Raw genomic sequence first — 20978 nt, 5'->3', positions numbered from 1 at the left:
TCAACAAGACCACTTCATCTGGACTGCCACCACCACGGTTTCAGGTTGTATTCTGACTCTGTCAGTGATCTTTTGTACCATTGCATGTGTTTTATTTTATTTTACTTTTTTTTTTCCTCTCCTATTAAATTGTTTTTTCTGACTTGGAGTCTCTCGCTGGTTTTGCCTTCAAGCCAGCACATATATTTTGGTGCCCAACGTGGGGCAGGAGGTACTGAGAAAAGTCAGAATTACAATTTTGTAGTGAGGAAAAAAGAAACAGCTGTCCGCTATGATGCTCAACATGCTTTCATATATCTTATACCTAGCTCTCTACATTTTCCCACACATGGGGCAGTATTTGCCGGTCTTAATGCTCATGTGTAGACCAGGGTATGGTACCAGAATTGCTGTATTGGTCTATTATGTTTATTGTATGATAACCTCTGAGGCAATGAGCATCATTCGGAATATATACTCTATTTTGTGTTCTTGTCCTGGTCCAGAATGCTACATCTGGGCTCTCAATAATCGCACCCAGCCCCTGTGGGGAGGGGTAAAGAATGATTTTTTCCAGTCTTTTAGGTATGGCACAGCAGTTTTCAAAAGTATTGAGTTCTCTCTAGGTGCCAAGGACAGCATAATATTGTTGTTAGTTCTGCTTTGCCTTCTCTGCACGGCCTACACCATGTTTAGAAATCAAACACTACATGGGGTGGTGCAGCGTCTCCTTGAGGAGGAGGGAAAAAGAAACAAATGCAAAACAACGGCATCCGTGTCTACACAAACTGTCGTAGAGGAAACAGTTTCTGCATCTACTCAGACCATCACAGAAGAGAAAAGAACCAAAAACAAGGCAACAGTTTCTGCATCTACTCAGACCATCACAGAGGAGAAAGGAACCAAAAACAAAGCAACAGTGTCAGTGTCTACACAAGCTGTCACAGAGGAGAAAGAAACCAAAAGTGCCATCAGCATCTCCACACAAACTGTCACCGAAGCAGAACAACCTAAACCAGTGGCAGTTGCCCCTGTTCAGAAGAAGAAATCAAAGAGCAAATCAGTCCGCATAATGACTGATGAGGATGTGGCAGGACCTTCGCACCCAGCAGAAGAGACAGAGCCAGAGATCATCACCCGCTCTCTATCCCTGGGTGAACTGCGTGACCTGCGGAGGGAATTCACCCGCCAGACAAACGAGTCCATCCTGACCTGGCTGCTCCGCATCTGGGACGCTGCAGCCAATGACACCATTCTGGATGGAAGCGAGGCCAGGCAACTGGGATCGCTGTCTCGGGATGTGGTCATTGACCAGGGGATCGGGAGAACCCAACAAACTCTCAGCCTCTGGCGGCAACTGCTAACAAGTGTGAGGGACAGATACCTTTGTAAAGAAGACCTCCAGGTGCACCAAGGAAAATGGAGCACAATGGAACAAGGTACCCGATGCCTGAGGGAATTAGCTGTGCTGGAGATCATTTTCTCAGAAGATGAGAGATTTCCTAAAAGCCCAGATGATGTCCAGTGCACATCGCAGATGTGGTTGAGATTTGCACGGCTTAGACCAGAGATGTACTCCCGTTACCTGGCAACGCTGCAATGGAGGGAAGGTGAGGACAAGGTGGGCGTCTTGGTCAATAAACTAAGAATTTACGAGGATACTGTCACCGCCCCATTTCGTACCCATGTCTCATCCGTGGAAACGAGGCTGGCTGAGCAAGTCCGGAGTTTGATTGAAGAGGGCCATCAGAAACTAAAAAAGGAACTTAAGGAAGAAATTTACCACATCTCACCAGAACCAACAAGAGTCTCTGCCATTAGGAGCAGGTACCCACCAGCCAGGGAGAGAGGATACACTCCACGGGGTAACCTCTGGTCTTTTCTTCGGGAACATGGAGAAGACATGAGGAATTGGGATGGAAAACCCACCTCCTCCTTAGCAGCCCGGGTACGTGAACTGAAGAGAGAGACACCTACCACGAAGAGCTCATCTAGAGCCAACACTGCTCCAGTCTCAAAAGCACAGAACTCCAGACAGTATAAGAAGAATGATATGACTGATCCACTTGAAGGGACCTCAGGAACATATTTACAAGAAGAAAGCAACGTGTACCATGACCAGGAATAGGGGGGGCCCTGCCTCTAGCCAGGTAGAGGAAAGGGACAATCAGATCTATTGGACTGTGTGGATCCGATGGCCTGGCACATCTGACCTACAAAAATATACGGCTTTGGTTGACACTAGTGCCCAATGTACCCTGATGCCATCAAGGTATGTAGGAACAGAATCCATTTCTATTTCTGGAGTGACAGGAGGGTCCCAGCAGCTGACTGTATTGGAGGCCGAAGTGAGTTTAACCGGGAATGGGTGGCAAAAACACCCCATCGTGACTGGCCCAGAGGCCCCATGCATCCTTGGCATAGACTACCTCAGAAATGGATACTTCAAAGATCCAAAAGGATATCGCTGGGCTTTTGGGATAGCTGCTGTAGAGACAGAAGACATCAGACAACTGAGTACCTTGCCTGGTCTCTCAGATGACTCCTGTGCTGTGGGACTACTAAGAGTTGAAGAACAACAGGTACCAATCGCCACAACAACAGTACACCGACGGCAATACCGCACCGACAGAGACTCTGTGACTCCTATCCATGAGATGATTCGGAAACTGGAGAGCCAAGGGGTGGTCAGCAAGGCTCGTTCACCTTTCAACAGCCCTATATGGCCAGTGCGTAAGTCCAGTAGAGAATGGAGACTGACTGTGGATTACCGTGCTCTGAATGAAGTCACCCCACCACTAAGTGCTGCTGTGCCAGACATGTTGGAGCTTCAGTACGAGCTAGAGTCCAAGGCAGCAAAGTGGTATGCGACCATTGATATTGCCAATGCCTTCTTCTCCATTCCTTTGGCAGCAGAGTGCAGGGCCCAGTTTGCCTTCACCTGGAAGGGTGTACAGTACACCTGGAACCGACTGCCCCAGGGGTGGAAACACAGCCCCACCATCTGCCATAGACTGATCCAGGCTGCACTGGAAAAGAGTGAGGCTCCAGAACATCTACAGTACATTGATGACATCATTGTATGGGGGAACACAGCAGGGGAAGTCTTTGAGAAAGGAGAAAAGATCATCCAGATTCTGCTGAAAGCTGGTTTTGCCATTAAGCGAAGTAAAGTGAAGGGACCGGCCCAAGAAATCCAGTTCCTGGGAGTAAAGTGGCAAGATGGACGGCGGCAGATTCCCACTGAGGTCATCAATAAGATCATCGCCATGTCCCCACCGACCAGCAAGAAGGAGACACAAGCTTTCCTAGGCGCCATAGGTTTCTGGAGGATGCACATTCCTGAGTACAGCCAGATTGTGAGCCCTCTCTACCTGGTCACCCGCAAGAAGAACGATTTCCACTGGGGCCCTGAACAGCAGCAAGCCTTTGCCCAGATCAAGCAGGAGATCGCTCATGCAGTAGCCCTTGGCCCAGTGAGGACGGGACCAGAGGTGAAGAACGTGCTCTACTCAGCAGCCGGGAACAATGGCCTGTCTTAGAGTCTTTAGCAGAAGGTGCCTGGGGAGACTCGGGGCCGACCACTGGGATTCTGGAGCCGAAGCTACAGAGGATCTGAAGCCAACTACACTCCCACAGAGAAGGAAATCTTAGCCGCCTATGAAGGACTTCAAGCTGCCTCAGAAGTAATTGGCACTGAAACGCAGCTGCTTTTAGCACCTCGACTACCAGTGCTGGGATGGATGTTCAAGGGAAAGGTTCCTTCCACGCATCATGCCACTGACACCACATGGAGCAAATGGATTGCCCTCATCACACAGCGCGCCCGTATTGGAAACCCGAATCGCCCTGGGATTCTAGAAATTATAACTAACTGGCCTGAAGGTGAGACTTTTGGATTATCTTTTAAAGAAGAGGAAGAACAAGTGACACGTGCCAAGGAAGCCCCACCGTATAACGAGCTACCGGAGACTGAAAGACAATATGCCCTTTGCACTGACGGTTCCTGTCGAATTGTAGGCGCTAACCAGAAATGGAAGGCTGCAGTATAGAGCCCCACACGACGAGTTGCACAAGCTACTGAAGGACAAGGTGGATCAAGTCAAATTGCAGAACTTAAAGCCATCCAGCTAGCTTTAAATATTGCCGAACGAGAGAAGTGGCCAAGACTCTATCTCTACACCGACTCGTGGATGGTAGCTAATGCTCTGTGGGGATGGCTGAACCGCTGGAAAAAAGCCAATTAGCAGCGCAGAGAGAAACCCATCTGGGCTGCTGAGATTTGGCAAGACATCGCCACCCGAGTAGAGAAGCTGACCGTTAAGGTTCGACACGTGGACGCACATGTGTCCAAAAGTCAGGCTAATGAAGAGCATCACAACAACGAGCAAGTAGACAAAGCCGCCAAGGTGAAAGTATCACAGGTGGATCTAGACTGGCAACACAAGGGAGAAGTATTCTTAGCCCGTTAGGCCCATGATGTGTCTGGTCATCAGGGGAGAGATGCAACATACCGATGGGCCCGTGACCGAGGGGTGGACCTTACTATGGACAACATCTCACAGGTCATCCACAACTGTGAGACCTGTGCTGCAATCAAACAGGCCAAGTGGGTAAAGCCTCTGTGGTACGGTGGACGACGGTTGAAGTACAGGTATGGGGAGGCCTGGCAGATTGACTACATCACCCTTCCCCAAACCCGCCAAGGCAAGCGCTATGTGCTAACTATAGTGGAAGCCACCACTGGATGGTTGGAGACCTACCCTGTACCTCATGCTACTGCTCGGAATACTATCTTAGGCCTTGAAAAGCAGGTCTTGTGGAGACATGGCACTCCTGAGAGAATCGAGTCAGACAATGGGACCCATTTCAAGAACGGCCTTATAAACACCTGGGCTAGAGAACATGGCATTGAATGGATATATCACATCCCTTATCATGCACCAGCTGCCGGGAAAGTTGAACGGTGCAATGGGTTACTTAAGACTACCCTGAAGGCGCTCAGTGGGGGGACTTTCAAAAATTGGGAACTGAACTTAGCAAAGGCCACCTGGATGGTCAACACTCGAGGGTCAATCAATCGAGCTGGTCCTGCCCAGTCTGAACCCTTGCACACAGTGGATGGAGATAAAGTCCCTGTGGTACACATGAAAGGCATCTTAGGAAAAACTGTTTGGATTAATCCCACATCAAGCAAAGGCAGACCCATCCGTGGGATTGTTTTTGCTCAAGGACCTGGTTCCACTTAGTGAGTAATGCAGAAAGATGGGGAAACCCGTTGTGTACCACAGGGAGACCTAATTTTAAGTGAGAACTGAGTGTAGGGTTTCATTCTGTATATGTGTATATTTATCTATCTAGCTGTAAGAATGTATTAATTTAAGTATAATGTAGATGGTCATAGAATAAGGGGTGGATTATGTCCTAGGTTACAATGTAAAATGTGCCCAAAGTATGTATTCTATCACCATCTACATGAAATGTTGTTGTGCACCACTGTTTCCCGTGCCCCCTCCCTCCAGACTATCTTCTGTTAATGGCCCATCAATACCGTCCTGCATGACTCATAGATAACTCTCCCCAGGAGCTATCTCTGTTTAATAGGCAATCAAGGACCCATTGCAAAACTGATAAAATGATATCAGTCCATTGTGAGATGCTCCGCCCAGGGGGAGGAGCCAAGCATTCCCACCTGAATATAATCGGGGCCTTGGGACAGCACAGGCAGCCTTACCCACTGGATTCCCAGAGGACAAGAGCTACCAGACCTTTCTGCAAGAACACTGCTTCAACAAGACCACTTCATCTGGACTGCCACCACCACGGTTTCAGGTTGTATTCTGACTCTGTCAGTGATCTTTTGTACCATTGCATGTGTTTTATTTTATTTTACTTTTTTTTTTCCTCTCCTATTAAATTGTTTTTTCTGACTTGGAGTCTCTCGCTGGTTTTGCCTTCAAGCCAGCACACTGCTTTACTTCTGGCTAAACAACCCCAACTCCCTCAGCTGCTCTCATAAGGACTTGTGCTCCAGATTTTCATCAGCTCCATTGCCCTTCTCTGGACACACTCCAGGTAGGTCCTCATACCTGGGGAAAGCTTTTAGGCAGTGAGACTTCCAGGTATTTTTTCCCTCCACTTTTTGGGTGGCCAAGACACAAAGCCAAGGCTAACTCTGTGTCTGAACTGCAGTGTTCATAGCAATGCACGTGTACTCCAATGTGTTTAACAATTAAGGGCACTTCAAGAAGGGAGATGATGGTTTGTAGGTGCATCTCTACACTTTTCCATGAATTCTCAGTTTTTTTCAGTAATCTTTTCATAATGGTCATAAACAGGGTATTTATCTGATCCCAGATGCTCATCAGGAGGTATGAATAGCAGCTTCAAGTACGCCAAAATCTAACAACAACAAAAATAATACTTGAAGATGGGTTTTCAACTTGCAATGCAAAAATGAGTTGGTTTGCTATTACAATTGTTAGCCTAATTTCCTCACCCACAAAATTCTGAGATCCTTCATTACAGGAGAACTATGGCAAGGAAAATGAGTGATGTCTTGGGACCATTCTGACCCAAATTGTGATAGAAGGGTCAAAAGGGAAAGTAACAGCCATGATGGTTTTGGGCAAGCACACGGAAGTCCTCCTAAGTCATGCCCAAAACACTTCTAGTGCTCCAGGGAAAAAAAGAGAAGTGGAAAATTGCAATAAAACATGTCCTGAATCTTAGTAACAGTGCTCCACCAGGACAACTCAGAGGTTTGCATATACAGAAGAGCAGGGTTGAGATAAATCATGAGGTAATGCAGTGGACTGTACCTGCTGTATATATTGCTATATACTATTCATATATAAATACTTTATTCAGTTTATAGTCCCCTCAGCATTCTGAATGAATTAAAGATCAAGAGGAAAAACTATGTTGCATTCACATGCCCACAAGATGCAACATAAATATACTTTGAATAGTAGATTTTAGTTCTGATATTTTCTAGCATCTGTGTTTGACTTTGTGCTGCAGTGCTCTTTTACCATATTTCTGTATGTATAATCTATCTACACACCAAAAATCTGTTCAGTCTTGTATAAAACAAACCCAAAAATATAAATGTGTGCACTCTTCTCTGTGAAAGAATGACACATTTTTGGAACTCAGGGTAGGGGTTTTAATGTTTAATATTCTAAAATACTCTAAAATACCGCAGTTCAATTCCACATTTTTTAAAGAATAGATTATGAAGGCAATATAAAATTTGTTTTCTATGGCTGAAATTCTCTCTATTTACCTGTTAATAATGGATGGGCCTTCAATTTTTTTTAAGTCATCCATGAACAACCTACTGTCACATACCTGCCATCCACCGAGGGAAATGCTACATGCTTACCTGGGTTGGGGAAAAGCCTGAATTCCTCAAGGTCTACCACCAACAGAAGAGAGTCTAAAAGAGAATTTGAGAGCTGCTGTTTTAACACAGCTACTTGCAGAACTGCCAGGCTGTGTAAGTGGATGCAGGAAGATGTTACAGTTGGCTTACTGTGACAGAGCGCTGATATTTCCACTCTGGTGGATCATCCTGGGATCACACTCCTGAGGATGTGCTGGGCTAGTCTGAATCAGGCAGACCTGTTGCAGGAAAAGAACCTGCTTTAACTAATGAGGGGAATAGCAAAAAGAAAACAAGGTCTGACAGTTCCTTGATACTAAATGGCGTGACCTAAGCCCATAGCTGTCAAGGATTTTCACACTGCCAGAAGGGAGATTTTGGGGGTTTGCAGCAAGAGAAACAACCATGATGATTTAAGTTTAACCTCAGCAATGCCCTGAACTGTTATTTAATGATGACTCACCTTGAAGTATGCTAGTTAAATATTTTGATAAATGGAAGAAATAAAAGTTGCTGGTCCCAATAGTTCCATTGTACATAAATAAATGAAAGAGTTGATAAAACAGTATGAAAAGGCAGCTAGATAGAATATAATTATTCCCCAGGTCACACAAAGTAAAATGGGCAATGTAAATCTACTAAAGAGTATAATTATCTCCAGGTACCAGGTCCACATGAGACATTATCTAACACCTGCAAAAGCCAGCAGATTGTTAATATTCACCTGTTGCATCCATAGGAAATACTGCAGCAAGCCACGAGAAGCAATAGGCAGCTGCTTCACATGAATGAAATGTTAAGGACAAAAGAGAACGAATGTCTGAGATTTGTGTTAAGGGTGCTGAATAAGAGCCAATATGACATACTAGACTCACTGGGTGAGGAGATCAATTAAATATGCATGGCATCCTTCAGCAGGTGTGCTACATCTTCTGTGCCTTCATAGGTACAATGAAAATATTCTGCTACGTTGCTGACAACCAACAAGTTAGCCAGGGCCTTTCCACAGCTGCCTAGCTGTCCTCTGTAGCTCTGCAGTGATGATAATCATGACATCCTGCACAAAGCCAGTCATGCCCATCGGGTCTGGCAGTTCTCCCATCTGCTCAGCATGGGAGGCATCCTGCAGGCAGACACCCTGCATGTTACATCAGGCATGCTGCCTGATTTTCAATATATGTTAATATGTTGAGGTGTGGAGCTGCAAAGGAAAAGCCATAAAGCAAATTAAGTTTGTCCTTAAGTTTTTATATAAATGTGAAAATGGAGATGTGATACTAAGTCACATCTATCAAAGTCTGCAGATGACATAGGGCATGTATCTCCTATCAGAGGATAAGATTCTGCTGGTTGATCCTATACAATTGAAAGCATTTACGTAATCTGTAGAAAGAGGAACTTTCAGGAATAAATGCAAGTAAATAGCCTAAAGAGTGCTTCAAATGCAGAAAAAATAATGTTGATGATTAAAAAAAAGTTGTCTTCTGTCTTCCATTAAAATACAAAAATCTAATGAACCAAGAATTTCACTGTACAATATAAAATTTCAAAATTGACATCTGTGTTTAACTTTTAGACTCCTCCAGTGGATGCAAACGTAAGTATCCTAAAGCAAGCTACTTCCAGTGCTCCTAAACGCACAGTCACCCTCCCTTACTATTTTGGCATGATTTAGAATGAGGTCACCCAAAAGAAGTTTGATATTGCAAAGCGTTTGATATTGCAAGGATCTCTTGGTTGGCTCAATATTTGGAGGGATTTTGATTTACTGTTACTGTACAATGCTGTACTGTATTTTATAAACAGAAGGATGTATGTGTTTAGGACTCTACAGAGGATAATCCTGTACACTACGGTCTTAGTCAAGAGATGGATATTAATCTGTAAAAAGAAGTAGTATTTTCAAGATTTCAAAATTTATTGCTTAACTATTACAATCTCTTAAACATCAGGGCTCCAGAGCATTATTTACCACTCAGAACCATAACTAGATTTAAGACCATCACGTTACAAATCTAGAATATGTATGTTAACACTGTTAATGGAGAAGTGGGTGAGTAACCAACCCACTAATGGTACTGTAAAAAGTAGAGATACCATGTTTATGTAGCATCAATTAACAGCTTGTTTTTTGAAGAATGCCAACTTGACAAGTCATTGACAAGTACTGGAAACTTAAGCCTCAAGAATATATGAGACATGACAGAGGCAGCATGAGTTTCTCCCACCCTTCTTTCCCAATACTCTTCAGCACTGACTTACCATATTCTGTGGAAAAAATTAATTTGCTATGCCTGCTCCACAGTTGTTATCTGTGAGTGACCACCAGCAGGCCTGCTGGCTAGTGCCAATTTTGACAGTGGATTATGTCATGAAATGACATTTAGGTTTTGTCCTTGCACAATAGCAAACTGTGGTAAGGAACTAGGTCACAAGACAACTTCCTAGGATAGGAAGGTGGCAGAGTTTTATGGGCAAACAACTTTAATCTGTCCTTTTCTTCTAGGTTGTGTTTGGTTACCAGGGGGAAATAAGGGGGAAAAAAAGGTTTACCTGCCTGAAAGGAAGAAGCTTATGTACAGAGCAGAAAAAATATTTGATTGCCCGGAAGTAAAAGTGCCTATTAGAAAGAAAATAAACATCGCCTGAGAGAGGAGCTTACCCACTTACTTCAAAAAGCCCGACTTCCAAAAAAAGAATTCACCTGCTAGGATTCAGCTCACTGGCTTTTCTGCCACGTGCTGGAATGCAAAACACTGAAGCAAGGTCTATACTCCTTACTTCTGCTGCTATAACGCAGTCAAAACAAGGCCATCAATTAATTTCTGCACAATGGATTCTTTAGTTTTCAAATCTACTGTGCTTTGCTCACTGCTTTCAAAGCAATCTTGGAAAGTAAGGGTGCTATGAAAAGTGCTAATCTTTTCATCTTTCTTGTATGGGTTTAAGAAGGGAACAGAGTCTAGAAGTTATTCATCACTTACAAGGCATAACATGAAATTTTCTTGTGCTTTTGAAGTGATTCCCCTGCATATAATTGACTAAACTGATTAAAGCAACTGTTGAGTTGAAAGTCTTCCAACCAAGGTCTGAAAAATGCCTTCCTGTGAAATGTTTAATATTTCTTTTTGTATGATCTCCTTATTAGGCTGTTCAACTTTGTATCCTGGGAAAATTAGGATTTTTCAGGAAACTGGATTCTGTCTCCTCACTCTTTCTGTAGCTGACACCATTTGCTTGGGGTTTTGTTTCTTAGAACTGCCCATTTTATTTAATTTTATTTTTTAGAAAACACATTTCTTCTGCAGCATAGCACATTACTTAATTATTACATGCTTTGATTTTTCAATGCCCACCCCTACTAATTTTTATGCAAAATGAAGAAATTATGTTTAAAATCAAATCATTATCAAGAAGCCAAGCCTAAAATTAAGGGTTTTGGCATAATGAAAGCACATAAAACATTTTAAATACTGTGTTTCTCCAACTAAAGCATTTTTTAATCATATATGAGAAGTTCACAGCATCACAGAATGGCTGAAGTTGGAAGAGACACCTGGAGAGCACTGTGCTCAAGCAGGGTGGTCCAGAGCAGAACCATATCCAGATGGATTTTGAATATCACCAGTGATGGAGACTTCGTGACTTCCCCAGGTAACCTGTGTCAGTGTTCAGTCACCTTTCCATACTCAGAGCATGCATGGACGCTTCTATTTTATAGATATTTTATATCTATACGTATCTATTTCACCTATGCACTTATGATAAAATGCATGTTTTATCTGTCTGTGTGTTTACAGCATACACCAGATATTTTTTTTCATGCCCTCTCATTAAAAACAACCACAAGCCACCTTACACTGAACCCTGAACCTTTTCACAGCATAGCCTCTGTCCTTATTAATCTTTAACAAATCCCTTTTGGTGAGAGAGAAAGCAAATACAAATGAGTGTCCATTTTGTGCTCACATATTAAGATCCCAGTGTAGCTGATTTTCATTCCCGTTTAGGTAGTTGGGTTTACCTGGTAAGGTGGGTGCACTTCTAGATCCTCATGTGCATCCTTACCATTCACAAACCTGTGCTGCTGAAGGCATGACTGGAAACCAGACTGTGCAAGATGCAGCAATATACGCTTTAAAATAATTCTTAGAGCCTTCAAATAAAACAAACAAAAAAAACCCCAAAAAAAACCCGAAAAAAAACCACCAAAAACAAACAAAAAACCCCCCCAAACAACAAAAAAAACCCCAAACAACAACAACAACAAAACCCCAAACAAAAAAAAAAAAAAACCCACATCTGGAATACTTTCTACCTTATTATATTTGTCTATATATTTTTAGATACTACATTACCTATTCATAGTTCAGCAGGTACGACACGCTCATCAGTTTCCAAATTATTTGCTGGCTTCCTGGCACACCTCTTAGTTATTTTTATCTGATATTTCAAATAAATTACAAAATGCCTTGAATTGCATGATTAGTCCATTATGTATTCTGTTTATTACAATTATATGAACTTTTGATTAACCTCCATAAGTTTCATGAATAAATTACCTGGATCGAGGAAACTGCCAGTTAATGTTACAATGTTCCAGTGAGGAGTTTCCAAGAGATTAGTCTGCCTTTTTTAGCAACAACTTTTTTCCTCCCTGCTTCTTTTAAAAGGAACACATGCTGCTGTTGCTCCGGTTTTATGAAGAACATGTGAAACTATTTCCAGTCCCCTCAAAAGGAGTGGGCACAAAATTTACTCACAGAGTCACACTGGAAGATGATTTGTGCCCTTTCTGATATTGATGGCACAGCTATTTTAACACGATGAGGACAAATTGTACTAATCATCATGAGGCTTCTAAGCTCTACTAAATTACAGACCAGAGATTTCTTCCCTCTGTGTTCTGTGAGTGGTGTTGAACAATTTCTTGTTGAGAAACTTCTGAAAGTTTTTGAAAAAAAACTTCTCTACATTCCACGATACATTTACCACGAGGAAGAATCGTAAGACTAGATGGTTGCCAAAGACTTGGCTCTGCTTTTTCCCAAAGATCTTTCCAAATCCATTTCAGAGAGGATTATTTCTTCAATGGCAAGTTCCACTCACTTTATAAAAGTGATCAAGGAAACAGAAGAAAAAATTATGGGGAATGCAGCCTTTGGGTACATGCTGAAGTCAGGAGGGAATGTGATGATCAAGACAGCATTCTTGCCTCAAGACAGCAACCAAATTGACTACACTCAACACCTGCTCTGTGTTGTAGGACTAGGACAAGATAAGAAGTGGGAAAGCTTTCTGCTGGTCTGTCAAGAACAAGTAATAAACTTCAGAGACAACCTGTTGGCAAAAGAAAATCTGATGTCATAGGGATCGATTAGGCAGAGAGGAAAGGCACTGGAGAAGGGTGTGGTGTCTCTGACTAACTTTACAGAAGACTTTTTAATACAGAATCAAAGTATGAACTTGGAGTATTAATCACGACATAGGGTCTGTCTGCAAGAGTTGCGTAGCACAGAGGTGTCCACAGGAGAATCTCAACAGCATCACAGCAATCAAACCACTCAAAAAAAGTTTTTGCAGTAGACCATCAAGAGGTGCACAGGAAGGCTCAAGGAGGTTTGGTAGACCCTGAAAGCGTGATGGTGAGACTGAAGGGGTGCTGGATGAGCCATCAGAACCCACTGATGCAGGTCTGCTGGCCTGGCTGAGCAGTGTGCAGCTGTTCCAAATGGATGTTGATACAGAAATGTAGGATATTTCACCCCTGCCTTAGTGAATCTTCAGACTGATCCTAGAAGACAAAATTTGTTAAGTATTTTTTAAATAAATACACGAGGTCCCATAAGGTCAGAATAGTCTGTGGGTTGAGTTCAAATTTGATGAAAAACTACTGGGAATGATCATCTAATGAGCCTCAGCTATAAATATTATTATTAACATACTGATTATAACTTTTTCTATGCTGCATTTTCATAGGAGATAGACAGAGATGGTGCCAACTACTCTCAGCAACTGGCAGAAACAGAGCTTGCTGAAAACCAGCTTGTTGCAGCTCAGATTTGTTAGATAGATGGCATTCAGGAAAAGTATATCAGACACAGAATGCTGCAACAAACTATTTCCTGGAATGGTTTTATATTAGACTTAAATTTCTGTGGGATCACAGATCTGTTTGGGGTCAGCTTTTCCAGGGAAAAGCACAACTCTGCTGATCATACATGTTTTCTCTTATGGAAGATGTACTTAGGGTAAATGTGAGCTGTAATCACAGGAGTCCCAAGATGTCTACAGGAGAAGAAAAAGTGCTAAGGCCAGCACCCCAGTGATATCACTTCACAGTGAGTACCAGGATGGCAGCTGAGTGAAGGCAAGTAAGAGCCAGGAGACCCTAATGTTAATAAAGGAGTAAGACTAAATGGAAACCATTAGTCTAATAATCAACATAGCAGCATAGATGCTAGAAAGCAAACAAAAGAGATAAGGAAGGGAACATTTTTAGGTGTTAAAAGAAGAAATATTTTTTAAATAAATGTGAGAGGACAGGTAAGGTTGTAAAATATGTTCTTTCTACAGGATAAAGTCAGGAGCATTAGAAGTGTAAAGAGGCATGAATTTAAGTAAGAGAGCTATTTATTATAAAAACTAATAATGCATGCAGCTGAAATTCAATGATATTTCTTTACAGCAACCCCACCAAATAGTGTTAGAATTACATAGAACTCTATGAACTTTTTGGTGTAATTTCCTTCTGTTTCCCAGAAACAATAAAATAACGTACAGGAGTCCTTTTGCTTTTCTCAGCGCAGTGACATTTTACAAAAGGTAAAGTAATGCCGCACCTACTGGCTTCCCTTGTCTATTTACAAGAGGAAATGTCATCAAGCATTCAAAATGTCACCACCTACTGGGGTGATGTCATGGAAATATCCCTTCCCCTTCAGATGCTGGTGTTTGGAGCAATAAACCATAATCTGCTTAAGGAGATGACGGTTTGGTAGGAAAATGGGACTGAGCTTAATACCTAGAAAATGAATTGTGGAGCAGATACATTTGCCAAGACTGAAGACATTTTCCAAGGAGCTCAGACAAATGCTCACTACCGTTGTCTGCCTCTTAAGCCAATTACTGCTGCAGTGCAGACAAAGAGGTGCTGTGTCTGCTACTTAGCCATCTTGTTACAGTCCTTTAAAAGTGTCATGTACACAGAGAAGCATATTTGTAATCTTTATACTAAGTACACTTCACCTTAATTGCATCACCTCATGAAATTATATAAACAAGACTTTTGTATTTGTGCTAGAGATTTTCTTGAGCTGTAGAAATAAGCGTTGTTTCTAAATTTCACAGGATACAGTTAGTGGATTTAGGACACACACTTTTGGTGTATTTATTATTTATGCAAAATAGACAATTCTGAAATTTCTTTCTGTCATTAAATTCTACTAGATTCATATCCTGCTGTTTATTTCTCATTTGTACCCAGACTTTTTTTCTGATTCTTAATAAAACATAAGCCTTAAAAATTAAATCGTTTTCAGAAATAAATTATTTGATATGCATTTTCTACTTAATTTCTTCATTATCAAATATGGCAATAAATATATGACAACAAAAATTTCTTTTAAATAGGATAACCTTATGTCCCTTTTCCATTTCAGCCTGTTTTATCCAAGAGACATACACTGGTTCTTGTAGCCTAAGGACTTGCAGTCATAGGCATAAATCTCAAAGTGAATCCTAAATTGAATCTACATTGTGATATTAAAAAAATCCACTTTTGTTTTGTCGTCTGTTAGGGGTTTTTTTAACAATTCTTCAATTCTCAATTAAATTGCAGCAAAACCCTAAATAAATATATGTAGCACAACAATGCTTCTCCTAATCACTCATAACCTGCTGTTGCTGACCTCAGCAACATCTTTATGGAGTCAGCCCCAGAGTCCTTTTGAGTACTGAGGAGAAGTTGTGTAAAACCTTATGATAGATGCCAGTTTGAGATCTCTAGCCCCTAAAATCAAGTATGCATTGAGTTTCTTAGTCCTACCACCAAGCTAACAGTTTGGGGTATATTTATGAAAATTCTCTGGTGAAAACACTGGTTTCCATTAGCTTGAAAAAGAAAAAGGCGATCATAAAGGACGAATAATTTTTACTCACATTTAACACAAGCATCTGAGCACTCACCCAAGGTCATTCAGTAAGTCAATGGCAGGACTGAATGTAAGTTTTCCTCCATCTTCTCTGCTTCCACCGTCAGAGAGAGTTTTCAGCTTTCTCACATTTTTATAGAACTTTCCAGGCTGGCAAGATTCACAGGGGTTCCGATGAGTTGAGAGCCAGTGCACAGCTTATCTGAATCTCCTAAGTTTCTGAAGATTTCCTATCACAAGATCACACATTTATTTTTAGTAGCTGTATAACTTCTAATGCGAGCACAACCCCCCAGTCAAACTAAGTTTATAAAATTATCAGATAAATCTAAGATTCTCAGACCTCCAAATGATTCCATTAGTGTCAATGAGTAGGATGCATTTTGTGGAGGTATAGTTACACACAATTTGAAATTCATCTGAATATTCCAAAATTAAATGAAAGAGCTCTTCTCTGGAGATTAGCTGTGAAGCCATATTCTTCTTACTTGGTTCAGCTAAATCTTTAACAATTTTTTTTAAACATTTTTGCCTCTCGTGCTATATATAGGGCTCACTTATTAATGTCTCAGTTCAAATTACTGTGAGGATGCAAGACCCCTCATTCCAAAAATTCTTCCAATTTTATTAGCTGAAATAGAATTATATGAGATATTAAAATAGTAAGGTTGCACATACATAGTGTAAACATAAGAGGTTCACTCACAGACACTGGAAAAGGAAAAAGGAAAAAAAACAAAAAAACCAAAACGAATCCAAAAAAACCCCAAACCCAAACAAAACAAACAACAACAACAACAACAACAACCACACAAAACCACCCAACAACAACACACCCCACCCTGACATCAAAATAAAGACAAACCCCAATAGTCTCCAAATGTTATAACAGGATTTGGGATTCATTAGATCATTATAATACTCTTTTCAATTACTTCCATGCAAGTGAAATACTTTATATTACAGAAAATGACATCTGCATGCCTTACCTTCTTGCAATAATGAATGAAAAAAAAATACTAAAAATATTTACATTAAAGTCAACTTCTGGACCAGAAACAAATGGCCTAGAGATGTTGCACATGTGAAACACAGTTGTATTAGCCCACAGGTTAGCTTTCCATTAAAGAAGAACTAAAGGAAACTGGACAAAATATCTTTTCCAGTTTTCAAATATTTATTTCTTCATTTAGAAAATCTATGTTTATTACTCTTGAACTCAACTGGTCAGGAAAGAAGTGAAATGTTACCTCTTACAGACTTCTGGCTACAAACATTCAAATCCAAAAACCAAGACGTCCTCTGGAAGTTTCCAAATCATTTGATGCAAAACAAAGTCCTGTTGGCATTAGTAATTGAGGAAACCATTACAGATATATCTGTATTATGGTTCCCAGGAACAAACTGCTCTGTTTGTCACAATTTGGGTGAACCTCAGTTTCTCTAAGGAAAGATCCAAGCACACATCCCTCTGTCACACCATTTCCATATAGAGAGATGCTAAAAAACTTTTCATCTCCTCCAGCTTGAGCATTTAGCAGGCCAGGTAGACAGGGGGTAGCAGCAGGCCTGCAGATCTGTCCTGAAATACAGCCCTAATCCAAAAGAATTGAGAATACATCACTAAAAATTCATAGTATTAAACAAATATTTATCTTTCAGCTACCTTATTTTCTCCTGGACAATCACTTTTACATTTGCTTGTAATCTGATGTTATTGAATGAACATGTGACAAGAAAGACACTTAGCTTTCCATTGCAGCTGTTGAGAGAAAGGGGCCCGATGGAAGCCAGTGAGCCATAACCCATCCTCAATGACTCTCTGGTAGGACACAGCAGCCCATGGGCCGAGGGAAGAATGATATCTTGGAAGTTCTGCCTCATAAGTTGGACCTGTTTAGAATACACAGCTGGGCACAGAGATGGTTTAAGTCCCCTGAACTGACACTCTCTTCGGGTGGACAGGTCTCCCTTGAGCAATTAGTTAGACGAAGTATTTGGCAGCACTTCATGGTTTCCTAGGCAGAGTGCTCTGCTTTGGGCTCTTTCCTGAACGACAAACTCCAAAGAGGATGTTCAATTTTTCAGCCACCTGAACATTGACTTTAAAGAGCTCTTTCTGACATCCTGCTTTTGGCTTTGCTTGCTCCCCTGGTGCTACTTTATCATGCCCACTAGGCTGTACACAAAGCACCTGAAGGATGGCTGTGAAGGTACAAAACAAACAAATATCCTTCACATCCGGGCACATCCTGCCTGCTGCAGCACAGCATGGCTCAGGGGAGGTTTTAAAAACACTGAAAGAGAAACTGCATTTTATTTCTATGCTCTTGTTTTCCCTTTTTAGGACTGTAGGAGAACAATGCACATATACCCAGGTTCTCCAGCCCTGTGATACAAAATTCTGCAAGTGTGAACAAAGCAAAAGCTAGTAGATTATCAAGATCATCCAAACAGAGGAATCTAGGAAATAAATTAACTATCCAGGCACAGATTTAAAAAAAAAAAAAAAAAAAAAAATGCTGCTCTTTAGCACCTCCCAATTAATAATGTTAAAACTCATTACAAATAGTAATAAGCCATGCCTCATGATGGAGAGTAATATTAATAGCATCTTTCTGGCCAGCAGTCTGATTTTCATGATGTGCCTATTCATTCATTCCTATATTTTATGAGTATAATTACAACAACTGTGTGTTTCTGTTGGCTTGTTATGTGCATAAGTAGCTATTTGCATCTGCAAATATCTCATTTACGTGTATGGTCACTGTTATGGCTATGTGCATAATTTAGATATGCAATTGCAAATATCATAATGCTCACATATTTGTAAGAAAAAAGTATCCATGAGCTAAGCCATACATCCTGCAATGTCAACTTCATGGCAGAAATGTGAACGCAGAACAAATTGTCACACTCCCAAGCCTACAATTTAATCACAGAGCCTCACACAGTAGAAGAAGAATGAGAGACATAAGAAAGCTGAAGGAAACAGCCCAGTAAGGATAATGGTGATCCACCTCAGTCTCCCTTTTTGAATTTGTTAAATTGTAAAGGCTAAGGGATGAGCCCTGGTGTTTCATGGAATAGATCACCCTGACTGATGTGTTGTGAAATAATCCTGTGGGTGTAATAAAGCAGCAGAGATTCAGCACCAATCTTTGCAAAGATTGATCAACATGCTTCTTTTTTCTTCTGTTCTCTAATTCGTAATCTATTAAATTGGAGAATTTTAAGTTGTTGGACATTTCCCAAAAAACTTCCGTTACCTGGCTTCTGAGATTTGTAATCCAGTCTTCTAGGAACATTACAATAAACCACAAAATGGTTCTAAATGATATTTTTTTGTTAAAGAAAGAAGAAATTATTTCACTGAGCTATCCAAAGTAACAATTCTTGTTGAACCATAACATAGAATGCATGACTATAGGTCAAAAGGAAACAAAGTGAAAAAAAAAAAAAAAAAAGCAGGAACTTTTCTGGAAAAACTATATTGTGTTTCCTGAAAAGGACTACCAACCTCTGAACTCATACTAAATGTAATTCACAACATCGCAACACACACACACACAAAAAGATGAATAGCAAATAAGTAGTGGAAAATACAAAAATTCTGTTTTCTCTAGGGCACCAGAAGGCACATGAGAGCAGAAGGGCAACAGAAGCCACAATCTTTGGAGAAGACCTATGTCAGGAGCTATAAAAATCCCAGATTCTGCTCTCAGTTCAAAAAAAAAAGATTTTCTTCCTGTGTGACTCTGACAAGACACAACAAAATTGAAATTAAAGCTTGGCATCAAGAGCAGGACTAGATGGTCAGAGCTGAAGTCCAAATTTGTGAGCCAATACCTTCCTCCTTAATAAACTTATTTCAATATGTACGTTTTGAAACTGAGCAGCTACCTCTTAATTTTGTTCAACATTCATAACTATTGTCTTATTCATCAAGAATGTGACAAGCTAGTTTAATATAGAGCATATAATCACATCCATCACAATTTCAGCATCTTCACATGTAATTAACCTATGCTTTCTTGAAACAAAGTCCCTCAAACATCCTCAAGAAGTAGATGTTTAAGTTTTCTAAAAAAAGAGCAGCAGATGTGACACCCGTACATAAATATCCCCCCAAGACCACCTCTAACCTATTTTTGTCCAGTTTGGAGATACCACAAGTAAGGGTCTACTTGGACTAAAAACAGAGGTTCTCCTCCCTTGAGTGCAATATTCCTGGTGGATAAGGAGAAGAACAAAAAGTGACGTAACTACATGTAACGCGGCGTTATTCAGATAGAAAGGAAAATTCTGAATTTCTGCTTTTTTCCTCTGCAAATTAGCTTTATCTTTTATATTCAAAAAAATTAAAAAAGAGAGAGAGGGAAAAAAAAAATCCAAAGAACAGGGAGCAGAATTTAAAACTGATTTCACCTCTCTGATGGTGGAATAAAGTGGCAGTTTACTGGTCCAAGGCCTTTGTCTTTTGTTACACCAGGCAAGTTACAGAATTTAGCCTGTGAACTGCTTTGCTGTCACTGGTGGTTATGATTACCCACGAGACCTGGATAATTTTTAACACCTAGAACAGGCTGCAGGTATTTCAGCACCTGTACATCCAAAGAGTGTATGTGCATCTAATGTCCTTTTACCCCCCACCCAGGGTAATCTTGCCTACTTTTTCCTATTGCTGTCACTTGTTGTGAACTGGTGGGACCTGGCAGCTGTATTTTGCTTGAAATAAATTCCAGCTGCCAAATTTCTATTCCAGTTTAAATTTTGATTTCATTGAAAAATTTTATTTCATTTCTTGCCAACAAGAATCTGCTTATTCCCCTCTTCCACATTTTATCTCTCCGTGAAGAATCCTTTCTAACAGCAGATAGGGTTACTAAAGCTGACTTTTGCCCACAGACATTCCGTACCTTGCCTGTATCAAACAAATCAGACACCTTTTTGCCTGAGTGTATGAGTAAGTAGGTAACTCTAGTTGAAAATATTCATTAAATGGTTTAATTATTTTTCATATTACTTTAAAGTCATTAACATATTGGGTCAAATTAGGATCTCAATAACAGAGAAGCAAATCTGAGGTAAGTACATGAGCACAGAATATGATAAAAATCTGGTGCAAAATAATTAGAACCTTTCAGATGCTCTTGGTGGAACTTAGCTAGTGGAATTATATAAATTAGTAAAGACCACCAAGATGTACGATGTCATAAAATTCAGAGATACACAGATACTGAAAATGAAATCTCCATTTGCATTGTTCACGGGATACATATCAAGTAAAGCAAACAAATAAAGCCCTGAGGTCCTGGTAATCAGTGTTAGAGCTACTTACTATTTTCACCCTTTTGGTGGGAACACAACTAATCCGCTTGATAAACTGAGCATCAGTGACCTACGTTAAAAATTCATTGAAATCTCACTGAGTAAATGACAACTATTAACCTTAAATT

This window comes from Hirundo rustica, chromosome 5 (assembly GCF_015227805.2).
Source record: "Hirundo rustica isolate bHirRus1 chromosome 5, bHirRus1.pri.v3, whole genome shotgun sequence".
Lineage (NCBI taxonomy): Eukaryota > Metazoa > Chordata > Aves > Passeriformes > Hirundinidae > Hirundo > Hirundo rustica.
This window is presented reverse-complemented; position numbering follows the sequence as displayed.